Raw genomic sequence first — 12,585 nt, forward strand, 5'->3', positions numbered from 1 at the left:
GTAAGGTCGGGCAATTTGCCTCCTGTGGCGGAGCGCAAAGGTTCCTACTCCTATCGAATACCACAGCAGGGTTCTTTTACGTGCGAGGAACGTAGCATCTTTCCCAACACGGTGCACCACTATGGTTTGCGGTCAGGTTTTCCATATTATAGCCTGACAACCCAAGCATGTAACACGCCAGGGGTACCCCATTCAACCACCTGAGGCACACATCCCAGTTGCTCTGGGCAGAGCGCCTAGCCCCCGGCTAGGGTTCCGAGCACTATTTAGTCGCCTTATTCGACAAGCTTAGTGCTGCTGCAGGCCTATTCTTTTAACACCCGGACCTGCACGGGGCGATTGCGTGGATATGAAGTGGACACATGACGAAGAAGAACTAAACAATTTTATCGCTCGTGCCAACAATCAACATCTTTCAATTAAGTTCACTCACGAAACATCTGCTACTAGCATCTCGTCCCGTGCAGGTCCGGGTGTTAAAAGAAAGATGCCACGTTCCTCGCACGTTAAAGAACCCAGCTGTGATATTCGGCAGGAGTAGGAACCTTTGCGCTCCGCCACAGGAGGCTAAATTGCCCGACCTTACCCACCCCCATTTTTCCAGTGGCAATCAAAATTTGTCGACCCTATTATCCTTGTGACCCATCCTTTTTTTCATTTCATGTTCATTTTATCATCCATTTCATGTTCATTGTCTGAATATAGCTGAAATAACAATCGTTCCTCGATACCTCCAGCACCTTATCGGGGGGAGAGCTCTCCACGGACCTATACTCAAAACCAACTGACACACATCAATATCTTATGCCTTAGAGCTGTCATCCATCTCACCTGACTAAGAGTATACTATTCAGTCAAGCGCTTAGGCTAAGACGCATTTGTTCAAATGACGAATCCTTAAAGAAACGTCTAGGTCAATTGAAGAACAATTTAAGAAGAAGGAGATATAGATACAAGACCATCAAAGAAGGGTTCCAAAAAATTCACAATATCTCAAGAAGTAGTCTGCTACAATACAAGGCAAAGAAAAAATGTAAAAGAACCCCTTGTGTTCTAACATACCACCCCTGCCTTAAATACAGCCACAACACCATTCGTGAGCACTGGGCTTCTGTCAAGAGAAACTCAACATTATCCAAAGTCTTTCCCGAACCACCTATGATTGCTTTCAGACAGCCAGACAGATTGCGTAGTCTACTTGTGAGGGCTGAAATATCTAAGCCCAACTTGACTCCAGGCGAGAGTCGCTCCTGTGGTGACAAAAAGTGTAAATGTTGCAACCAAATGCACCACTCGTCATCATTCACCAGCAAAGTCACGGGGAAACGCTACAAAATATTTTGCAACGTGCACTGCAAGAGTGCTAATGTAATATATTTGCTCCACTGTCCCATTTGTAGCCTTCAATATGTTGGTGAATCTAAACAGCCTTTTCACAAGCGCTTGAACGGACACAGGAGCGACCTAACAAAAAAGCCTTTACTCCCAGTGAGTCAGCACTTTAGATTACCTAACCACTGCCTCGATGATTTCAACAAAATGAAAATCTTCATCGTGGAACAAAACACGATCTGGAGCGATCTACAGAGAGTGAAGCGGGAGGCATTTTGGATAAAAGAACTCCGTGTTTTACACCCATACGGATTTAACAAAAAACATTAAGTTCTTCCTATTTTGTATAGTTTCTTATAACAGTATTTGTAAATATTTTTTTATTTTTATAGTTCAGTATTCAAGATCAACACACAAAGTGTGTCTATTGCACAATGTTCAAGATCTTTGTTACTGTCGGTAAATTTTTTTTATACGTCTCAGGTATTCACCTGATTAGGTAGTGAGTTGTGTTCACAGACCATTTACTTTCATTCATACACACTTTATTTAAGGCACTGTTGAAGGTCATTTGTTGACTGAAAAATTTGCCCATTATATACTTTATTATAGTTTGTTAACATCTTTATCGGTATCGTTGTACAATCCTTTAGACTTATATAATTATTTTTGTTTGTGCTGCATCGTCATGACTCGACGATCCGATACCCATTAAGTCTACTGGTTGGCAGATTTATATATATATATACCAAATAAAGAACCCTGCTGTGGTATTCGATAGGAGTAGGAACCTTTGCGCTCCGCCACTGGAGGCTAAATTGCCCGACCTTACCCATCCCCCATTTTTCCAGTGGCAATCAAAATTTGTCGACCCTATTATCCTTGTGACCCATCCTTTCTTTTTTTCATTTCATGTTCATTTTATCATCCATTTCATGTTCATTGTCTGAATATAGCTGAAATATTGCTGCTCGGACGTTAAACCCAAACAAACAAACAAACAAACCAAATAAAAGGCTAGAGATTTTCATCTAGATATGATCAAAATATGAGATCCATGCCATCTTTTTTCTCCATATTTTGTACATTACAACCAATCTTTGGAGGTCAAGAATTCAACTCCTCTCTAAGACCTTTGATGAATGCTTGTTATTACCTATTACATTATATATATATATCCTATATACAAATATACAAACAATAATTTAACTGATTTCTTTTTTCGTGCATGTATTCAAATCCTGCAAACTGCAAAAAATATTATTTTTTGTATTGTAACGCCACTGCTTTTAACGTAAGTAATAACATTTTCCTATATAGTCGATCTGTATTCAAAGTCTGAACATACGTCAATAATACAAATGTGGCTGTTAAATTGAATGTATGCGCATTGCAAGGTACATCGAACTATAACATAAATAGCAGTGATTTTCCAAATTCTCAGTTTATTAATTACTATTAAAATGAATAGGTAACGAAATGATATGTTAACTTACATACACACGTTCAAATCTTTCACAGTGTCTATTAATTTTACCATGTTTTGTGCAATTAACTGTTTTATGCATGAGAAAGATATCAATAAAGGTTTTTATTCTTTGTACCACATGAATACATGAAAGGAAGTCGAACAGATAATACAGAGACATTCTTGGTCTAAACAATCGTAAACTAAAATAACCAGAGGGGATTTTAGACAGGAAGCAATCAAAGTGAAAAATTCTAAAACTTGAAGGGGATGTTTCTCTAGATGGCTATGACCTACCAACACCATCAAAACGGAAGTCTGCAAATTAACTAGCTTGTGGAGCATATGAGGCAGTGGAAGAAGGGGTTGAAAGAGATAACAAGTTAGAAGAAAAAAAAAAGAAATATATGGACAAATTTTTATCAAGTACAGAACTTTTTTATGTGCGTCTTATTTTCTAAGTTGACGAATGCACGGAAACGATTGTCACAGTACAGACAGAAATATGCATGATGTGGTCAAAATATAACAACCCAAACTCTAGCACTACACTAAATAGTACAAAGTTGCGGGGTTTATTGTATTTGATCTATTCGTCCCAACTTGCCGTCACCGGGATAGCACCTCCATTTTGCATGCAATGGTAGGGCTCAAACTTCGTTTAATGAATGGAATGGATGAAATCTTAAATGAATTTATTCTTTTATTCTTGTTCAGAAATGTTTTTACGGGGAACAGCTTTTTCAGAAAAGAGATGGATATTTAATAAGACTATTTAGACGTGGATAGTGCCTCCATTCCTAATGGCTTTCTTACAAACCTTGCGAATGGTTTGCAGTGGTAAGGGTTGGGATTTTATAAGCAATTGGTCAAGTTGTAAATGCACCTTAATTGGGAAAGGGTGGGGAGGTTTAAGTAAAAAGAAGAATTATTTAGACGACTTGTTTTCTGAATGTTGCCTCTTTCTTAATGGATTCCATTCAAACCATGCTGAATATCTAATGTAAAAAAAATCTTGTAGTTATTCATAAAGGTAATAACAAAACAGCATACATTGATTTGAGGGGAGGGGTGAAATTTTGTTGAGTAAGAATGTTACGTTCGTATGTTAATTATCCGATTATCTCTATTAGCCCTTTGTTTGTTCATTTGGGTAACGTACGATCTGTTTCTTTATTTTTGTTTTAGCAAGATATTCAGACCTTTCTGAGAGGATTTTTAGGTGTGTTTAATTGTGCAACATTTTTCCACAAAGTCCTGATTTAAAAGGGGAGGGTTTATGATCACATCAAAGTATTTTAAAGTGCATTGTTTTTTGCACTTGTCCTAAATCAGGAATTTCTGCCATCTGTTTGTGATATATAAGCACCACATGGTGGTGACAAAGGGACGTAACCTTCTAAAACTGATAGTTTACGATAAGGAATAAAAAAACATCCCTTTTATCGTAAATTTTAGTATTAAGTTTACCATTATCGATATGAATACAAAGATCAAAGAACGGACATTCTATTTTATCAATATTTGCTTTATTCAAAGACAGTTCTACAAGATATATAGTATTAATATTGAAGTCATCGTTGTTAAGAGTCTAAATACCGTTCAAATATCTAAAGGTGGTATTAAATCCTTGAACCAAATGTTGTTTGGAAGGGTTTTTGTTAACGCTAGCCGTAAAACGTGATTCATAACAGTACAGAAAGAGGTTCGTATTATGCGGTGCATAATTTGTCCCCATGGAAGTTCCAATAACTTGACGATAAACGGTCTCGTCAAAGCATACGATAACGTGGAATTATATGAATTTGAGTGCTTTAAGAATTTTAATGAAGTCAAACTGATGTAGTTTGTATATACTCGTTTCTAAAAAAATATCTAGAAGAATTTGAGCAAGCATATTCTCATCATGATTTATTAAATGATCATTGATAAGATATTTTTGTTTATAATATTATGTGGAAGTGTAGTGTATAAAGTTGTAAAATCAAAACATGGGAACTTTATATTTTCAAGCACTTCATCCGGGTTTTTAACACTAAAAAATATCAAACTCCACTAGTTCCATAAGCTTTGTTACAATAATTTATAACTTTATGGTATTGAGTCCACTAGTAACTAAAATAGAAAATCTAGTTGTAGAGCAATGTCTTAAAGAGGAAATGAGTCTCTATTTATAAAGTGATTTGTAAAATAAGAGAAGCCAGTAAACAGTATGAACAGTTACTTCTTTGCTACCAGGCTCAGCTTGTCAAAAGGTAGCGAAGAGTTTGTGTTTGTTCACAATTTCACTTTCTGAAACTTTAGTCAGTTGGAACGTTCGTGAATTCGTAATTTCTTTTTATACAATTTCAATATAAAATTCACAACAAAGAACAATAGTATTATTTGCAACTTTATCAGCAGGAAAAAAAAGCAATTTCCTTGCTGAATTCTTTCAATAAGTGTATTCGGGAAAGACGATTTTGATGTTGTTTATTGTGAGTAAAGGGTTTCTTGAAATGCTTTATTCGTAGATCAACCGTTTTCATAATTGTTTTGAAGAAAGAATCTAATACTTTCTCAAGCTTTATCCATTTATACAATACGAATGAAGTGAGTCGTGAATGATGTAACGATAGTGGCTGTAGGGTGATACTTAGGTCCTTTTGTAGAAATATTTTCAAAGCTCGGTCTCTAACGACATTCAGATAACCTGTAAGAACATGGGAACTGGGACCATAAATATATTTGGAGTTCAATTTCAAAATATTGATATATATAAATTCTTTAGATGTTCACATCGTTGAATAATTCACTATAACCAATGACATATTCACGGTTTAGTTTGTGCAAATATAGCAAATAGAAGGGAGTTTAGTAATATCAAATTAAGCGCCCCGTGCAGGTCCGGGTGTTAAAAGAATAGGCCTGCAGCAGCGCTAAGCTTGTCGTATAAGGCGACTAAATAGTGCTCAGAAACCTAGCCGGGGGCTAGGCGCTCTGCCCACAGAGCAACTGGGATGTGTGCTCCAGGTGGTGGAATGGGGTACCCCTGGCGTGTTACATGCTGGGATTGTCAGGCTATAATACGGAAAACCTGACCGCTAACCATAGTGGTGCATCGTGTTGGGAAAGATGCCACGTTCCTCGCACATTAAAGAACCCTGCTGTGGTATTCGATAGTAGGAACCTTTGCGCTCCGCCACAGGAGGCTAAATTGCCCGACCTTACCCATTCCCCTTTTTCCAGTGGCAATCAAAATTTGTCGACCCTATTATCCTTGTGACCCATCCTTTTGTTTTCCATTTCATGTTCATTTTATCATCCATTTCATGTTCATTGTCTGAATATAGCTGAAATATTGCTGCTCGGACGTTAAACCCCAACAAACAAACAAACAATCAAATTAAGCATGGATTGTTTCCTTAACTGTATGATCATTTAATATACCAGCAATGTTGATGAAATCAAAGCCTTTATGAATATATTTAATTTTTAGAAAATGCGTTTTGTGATTTTCTGGACAATCATTTTTTTTAAGTTTGGAATAACAGTAGGCAAATATAACTCGAGCTGTTTCATTTTTTGGACTGCTGAACGAAATTTTGTTACAATCCTCTAGAGTAGTAGTGTGTAATCTAGTGACTGGTATTGCATTTAGTTTGATAAAGAGTTGATGGAGTTCATTGTTTTTAGAAATTATGATGAGTTTTAAAAACCGCAGTATTGTTATTTCAGTGTTTTCGTTTGTTGCGATTTTCTCTGCGTTCATGAGACCTCTTGTTACGCATTGGTTTAGAAACTATATCGACAAGGTTGATCGAATTGAATCTGTTCTTGAGATATTACCAATTGCCAGGACTAAAAGGGTAAACTGTTTGTAACATCCATATCAATTATATATAAACAATCTACGGGAATGGCCGAACTTGGAATGAGTTTCTCCTGACGGTTTATTGACTAATTCCAAAGGTTAAACAGTTGAATATTTAGCGCACTACTAAGTCTGAATAGGATACATTTTGTTCTAACTTGTGCTAACCCTGTCTTAACTTCTCTAATATGTCTGAAAAATACTTGGATTGTCTCGACTGAGTCTCATCATGTCCAATAAAGTCTCAAAAAAGTCTGTGTCTCCACTTGTTTTGACTGTGTCTCGACTTGTCTTATCTTGTCTAGAAGAGTCTTGAACATTCTTACCAGTCTTGAGAAGTCTTACAGAAGTCTCGACCAGTCTCAAATGAATTTCAAACTGTCTCGATAACATATATTTAACAATTTAGGACTGAAAGCAGTCCTAATGTAAGAATTCAAAGATAAAATCACTGTACCTCTTTGGGAACAGGGACCAGGTGCACCGGTAGGGTAAGCGTCCTCTGCTTTTCTAGAGACACCCGCCGAGTTGCTCATAAAAAGTCAGGTCCGGGGTAGACAAACGAGGAAAGGAAAACTATGACCCGTTGAATAAATCAGTTTTCATGGTGCAGATGGATACACCATAACGATCCACGAGTTCATGATGACGACCATAAAACCTCTGTAGTGATGACTTCAATCTTGTAGCAACATAACCCTGTTCCAGGAGCCTATTTGTTAGAGTTCTAGTGCGATACAAAAAGACTGCGTAGTTTCGGCAAGCTCTGGCATACCGTATAAGTTGTGATATGAAGACTCCATGGAAAACATCAAATTGATTATAGGAAAGTTTAATGTAAGAATTTGAAAGAAAGTCAAATAAAAACAGTTTAATTGAATGGTTCGATTTTTCACCGCTGCCTGTGAAATAACTAAATTCAGAAAAAAAATATATTAAATAAAATTTACTCTGCCTAATTTATATCAATACATGCATACAAACATTTTTAGTAGATAACAGGTTTTACACACTCTTAGATTTAAACAGCAATATTGTGCTTAGAAATTGAATCAGTAACAATGAAAAATGTAAAATTTTGGGCGAAACTGTACAAATTATAGCTTGAAAACCCGTTCGTGGTAACCTCTGAAGCCCGTCTTTTTTAAACACTCCTGTTCAGCCCCGAAGTTAGTTTAAAAATGGATCTGTGTCGAATCGCTTTTCGGTGCATCTTAACACCGCTCAGGAGTGCTGGATACACACAGGACCAGATAAAAATTGTAGGTAACTGTATGTGACGTTCATCTTTGTACTAGAGAAAATTGTATACAAGTATTTACGCTATTCAGACAATATACAATATACCGTGCAACCGGCCCGGCAGGTGGCATTTATTACGATCCGCGAAATCACAATTAACCTACATGTACTTGAATCACATAAGCAATAAACATGGTACTGTATACAATGATAATGTTGTATCATTATTATACAGATCTATGTTGATATATAATGTTCGTGTGATAAATTAATTACAAAAAACATAATAATAATAAAAAAAAAATTTTCGAATTCTTCTTTTTCTTCCTTTATTTGTGTTTATTGATGTTGTGTATGCGGTTTTTTTTATGAAATAATAAATAGTTTATAAATGGATGTATATTGAGAAGAAAATGGGTTAAAAATCATGCATGTCAATAATAATATTATCTTATGTACATCTATGTATAGATGTACTTGAGCCATAGAAATTAATTGCAAATTTATTTAAACAGATTATTATACTATTTTAATTTCTCTTCTTACATTTGCTTTTTTTCGAATATATTGCATGCGAGAATGTAGTTCAAGCAACTGGCAAATGCTACATGAGTAGGTTACCATCCAGAATAATCATATGTTGCTAGTTAACAAATACTTGCAACGTTAGAAGAAAAACCTAAATATGTTTTAAGCATTTTAAAAAGAATCGAAGATATAAGAGATGCGAGATCCATCCCCTATATAGCATAGGGAAGGAAAATAGTATGGATTGACGGAAGTATGGACTGACGGAATTACGAACACCCTACTTCTTCACTTATCCTCACTTTGCAAGTTTAGGTACAAAAACGATATCCAAATGCCTGACCATTTAATGATATAGTTGATCGTCCCTTGGCAGAAAGGACGAGAACGACTTTACCAATCGAACAGGCCCTGCTTTAAACTAGTACTGTACAGCCAAAATAAAAGAAGTTCACAGTCTCGCTTGCACCGAAAACAATGTGTCTGGCTATCTTTTTTTTTTGTTAGATGTATTATGTATAAGTATTACGAGATATGTATTCAGAATCTGTAGAGGATGTTCCGCGTTAATGTTCTAGATGCATAAGTTCGCATGCTAATGCAAAAAATATGATGATAAATAGTCTAGTCGACGCTAATAAGCCTCTGTGGTTACATGTACATGTTTGACATCATGTACAAAACGTTCATGAACTATCTCACTTTTTATATAGTAAAAAGCAGACAAGTGGCAGCAAATTTGTATAAGTTACATGTTTAACAATACAAATGTTATAAAAAAAACATACAATTATTGACTCCTTTCAGTTTGGCTATGCATTATGAAATCGAATGTTTGAATTTGTTAACAACAAAACACAATCATCATAATCATCTGAGATGTAAGCGGGTTGTTTCTATGGTTTGTAAGCTATTCTTTATTATCAATTTAGATCGAAGATCAGAATTAATATAGCAGTCGCCAGAGATTTAGATTTGTAAAGCCTGATAGCATCAGCAGTTATCGTACACTACCGCAGGAAAATAGTCCCATTGATATACCCCACTAAAGTTCAAATGCAGATAGTTAGGTCCAATTTATAGGTATTTCTAATACATAAAATTTGATTCTATGTTATTTACGCCAATAAACAAACCCAATAAATAACTTTGTCTGCGAACTAAATATGATGATTACTTTGGTTTGTATTACCACGATCCAATTAAAAATAGTTGACCTCTATCCTCTTACATGTATCAATACATATTTAATTCAATGCATTTACCCGAATAAACCAGTCGTTCAGTGTCGATATATTCAAGTTGCCTATTTGTTTTAGAAGCATAAAAATCACATTATGTTAACCCTGTGAGATTATAAATAGTTATCAATCATATAATTGAAACATAAAGAGCAATGCTGAGCTGAGTACTAAGAGCTTCAGGTATTTCATGCAGGCTCTGGCGGATAAAAGGGGCAGTGGTTACGATGAAAAAACTCGTATAAGGAAAGGGGTTTCAGTCTATTATTTTCCACTTATCTTTTGTACCTTTCTTACAAAAAGGTAGCATAACCCCCGAAACCATCCTGACGTATTTTTATTACGATTACCACCTCGTGACATTAGAAGCCCTGATCTGACAGGTGAAAATAAAACTGCATAGACGATGCTATAGAAATTTCGATTGTGCATTTCTCCGGCATTGTGTCGTTTGTTTGGTCTGGTGTTATTGTTTTTTGCAATAATTATTCTATCTGGCTATTTTAGTCATGTGTATGTTATTATAATACAGCTGTAGTTGATCCAGGGCCATAAAGGTGCATGGCAAATATTTCTTGCACCAGACACATTAGTGAAAATATATTCTAAAACTTTATCGTTAATGTTAAAGTATGTGATTCTGGAACTATAGTCGGCGTCACATAAATAACATACTGTTAAAATTTGAATAAAAATATTTTCTACGACTTTATTGACACCTACCGTCGTTTAAATTGTCTTAAATGACTTGCTCAATCGTTTAGCCAAACGGCTTCTCCCTAAACATTGAATCGTTAAATTCCGGTCAGATTTTAATTCTAGGTGCCAATATTTACATTGTAAAAAGTCGGCCATGTTTACAGTGATCGGGTTGCTAGGAGATGTTGTTTACGTTTAAATGGTTTGTCCAAAAACCGAAGAACCCAGAATGCACTTCGGCGTTATTTCGGATATCTCGGATTTATTTTACGCGAACAACGTACAATACCGAGAAGTTGATCAAGCAGACGATTGTCACCGGAGTTCGACGGGAACTTACGAACTTCGTTTGTAAACAAATCGTCCCGTAAAAACCAACATGGCGGATATTAGTATGGGATTTTCCCGTAAGGATTTGTTACGCATGATTTAAGCTAATAAGCGACTTGTTTTTGAGAAGCTGTTTGACTAAACGAATGAGCACGTCATTTAAGACAATTTAAACGACGGTTGGTGTCAATAAAGTCGTAGAAAATATTTTTATTCAAATTTTAACAGTATGTTATTTATGTGACGCCGAGTATAGATTCCCAGCGCTTTTACGTGACACACAGACGTCTATGAAATAACTTGTAGGACTTGAGCTATAAAGCTTATCAACTGAAAAATGTAGCTAGTTTAGAGGAATATGTATTTAAGGGTTTGATTTATTTCAATGATTGTTGCTTAATTTAACAGACAGTTTTGATCTGGAAGTCGATGAATTGAATTTTTGTCACCTTTCCTCCTTGAATAACTTCCGCGTTGTTTGGTTTTCATAAAAAAGACACAACACAATATATGAATTGAAAAAGGCATTTTTTTTTATCAAAATAACGAAATCTAAGTATCAAAAGGACATCAGCAAAACACAACTATATATATGCAGCGATTTACAATAAGTCTAGAATAACCTGATTTGTAAAAATACTGAAAGTACATAACTAACCCATGAACAATATCTGAGCTGAAAATCAGAGGTGATGGGCAGATAAATTGAATATCGACCGAAAAATGTAAAAACTGTGAATGGCCAACTAGTAGTTTGTAGTTCAAATATGCACTATGTCGGGGAGTTTTGTGTTTATTCATCTAGGTGTTCCATGGAAACCGATATCGAACTTGAATATTACGGAAACTGGCGCACTACTACGATGCATCAAAGAATTTTGGTGTGTGTGTGGTTTTTAAATGTTTTTCGTATCAGAATGGGGAAATTAAAATTAAAACAATTTTCAATAGTTCAATATTAAGCATTTATAACAATACGTCTGTGTCACGTATGAATTCGATCCCCGTACTATCCATTTTTCCCATATTTTTTTTGAAATTTGACGATTATTTTAGGCGTAAAAATTCAAATGATCGATATAAATTGATTCAGTACATGAGTACTTTGATTTTTAGACGGTAGCTTCGGTGTAATACTTAGATCGCTCCCGATTTTATTTTAAACGAGTGTCTATTGGTGTCAGAGAGGAGCCAGTAAAGCGGGGGTATAGAGATGAAAAATGTCTTTTCCTACAATTGTATAGTTAATGACCTGTATCAAATTAAAAGGGACTTTGTGTATGTACATATGCATGTGCCTGTATAATGAATTGTCAATGTATGCATTTGTATTACTGTTTATAATATTCACATATGTTTTATCGCTAAATTTAAAGCGATCATTTCATGGATAGTTCAATATTATAAAAACTTTAATCAGGGGCTTTATTATCTCATAATTTGTTAAGTTTTCAGAATTTAACATAAAAAAAACATGTATTTAGACACATGGTAGTTAGCTGACAATTGATATGCGACACGTACGCGTGTATACTGCGTCTTTAGTGACATTACACAGATACTGAGTGGAATCATTTAATATGTAATATACTAGCGGTATACTTGTACATGTATATATAGTTCATTTTTGTGTCAAAGTAATGTTATAAAATCTAGTACTGATCAAGTGAACCGAAGACGAGAAGTATGAATAAAATTTAAACCTTATATACATGTAGTTACGCTTGTAACAAAGAATTAAAAAAAATGATAAAATTCCGATCGATCTGAATGGAGATTTAAGGCTCTTCCCTTACTCCACTTTTACATGTATAAAATTTACGTGAATTTTTCTATTCAAAGATTAGACAAGTTAGCCCCTAGACCCCTCGCCGTAGGTTGCTTCCACTTCT

This window comes from Perna viridis, chromosome 5, assembly GCF_037379345.1.
Source record: "Perna viridis isolate PV_CMFRI_1.1 ecotype Kerala chromosome 5, ASM3737934v1, whole genome shotgun sequence".
Classification (NCBI taxonomy): domain Eukaryota; kingdom Metazoa; phylum Mollusca; class Bivalvia; order Mytilida; family Mytilidae; genus Perna; species Perna viridis.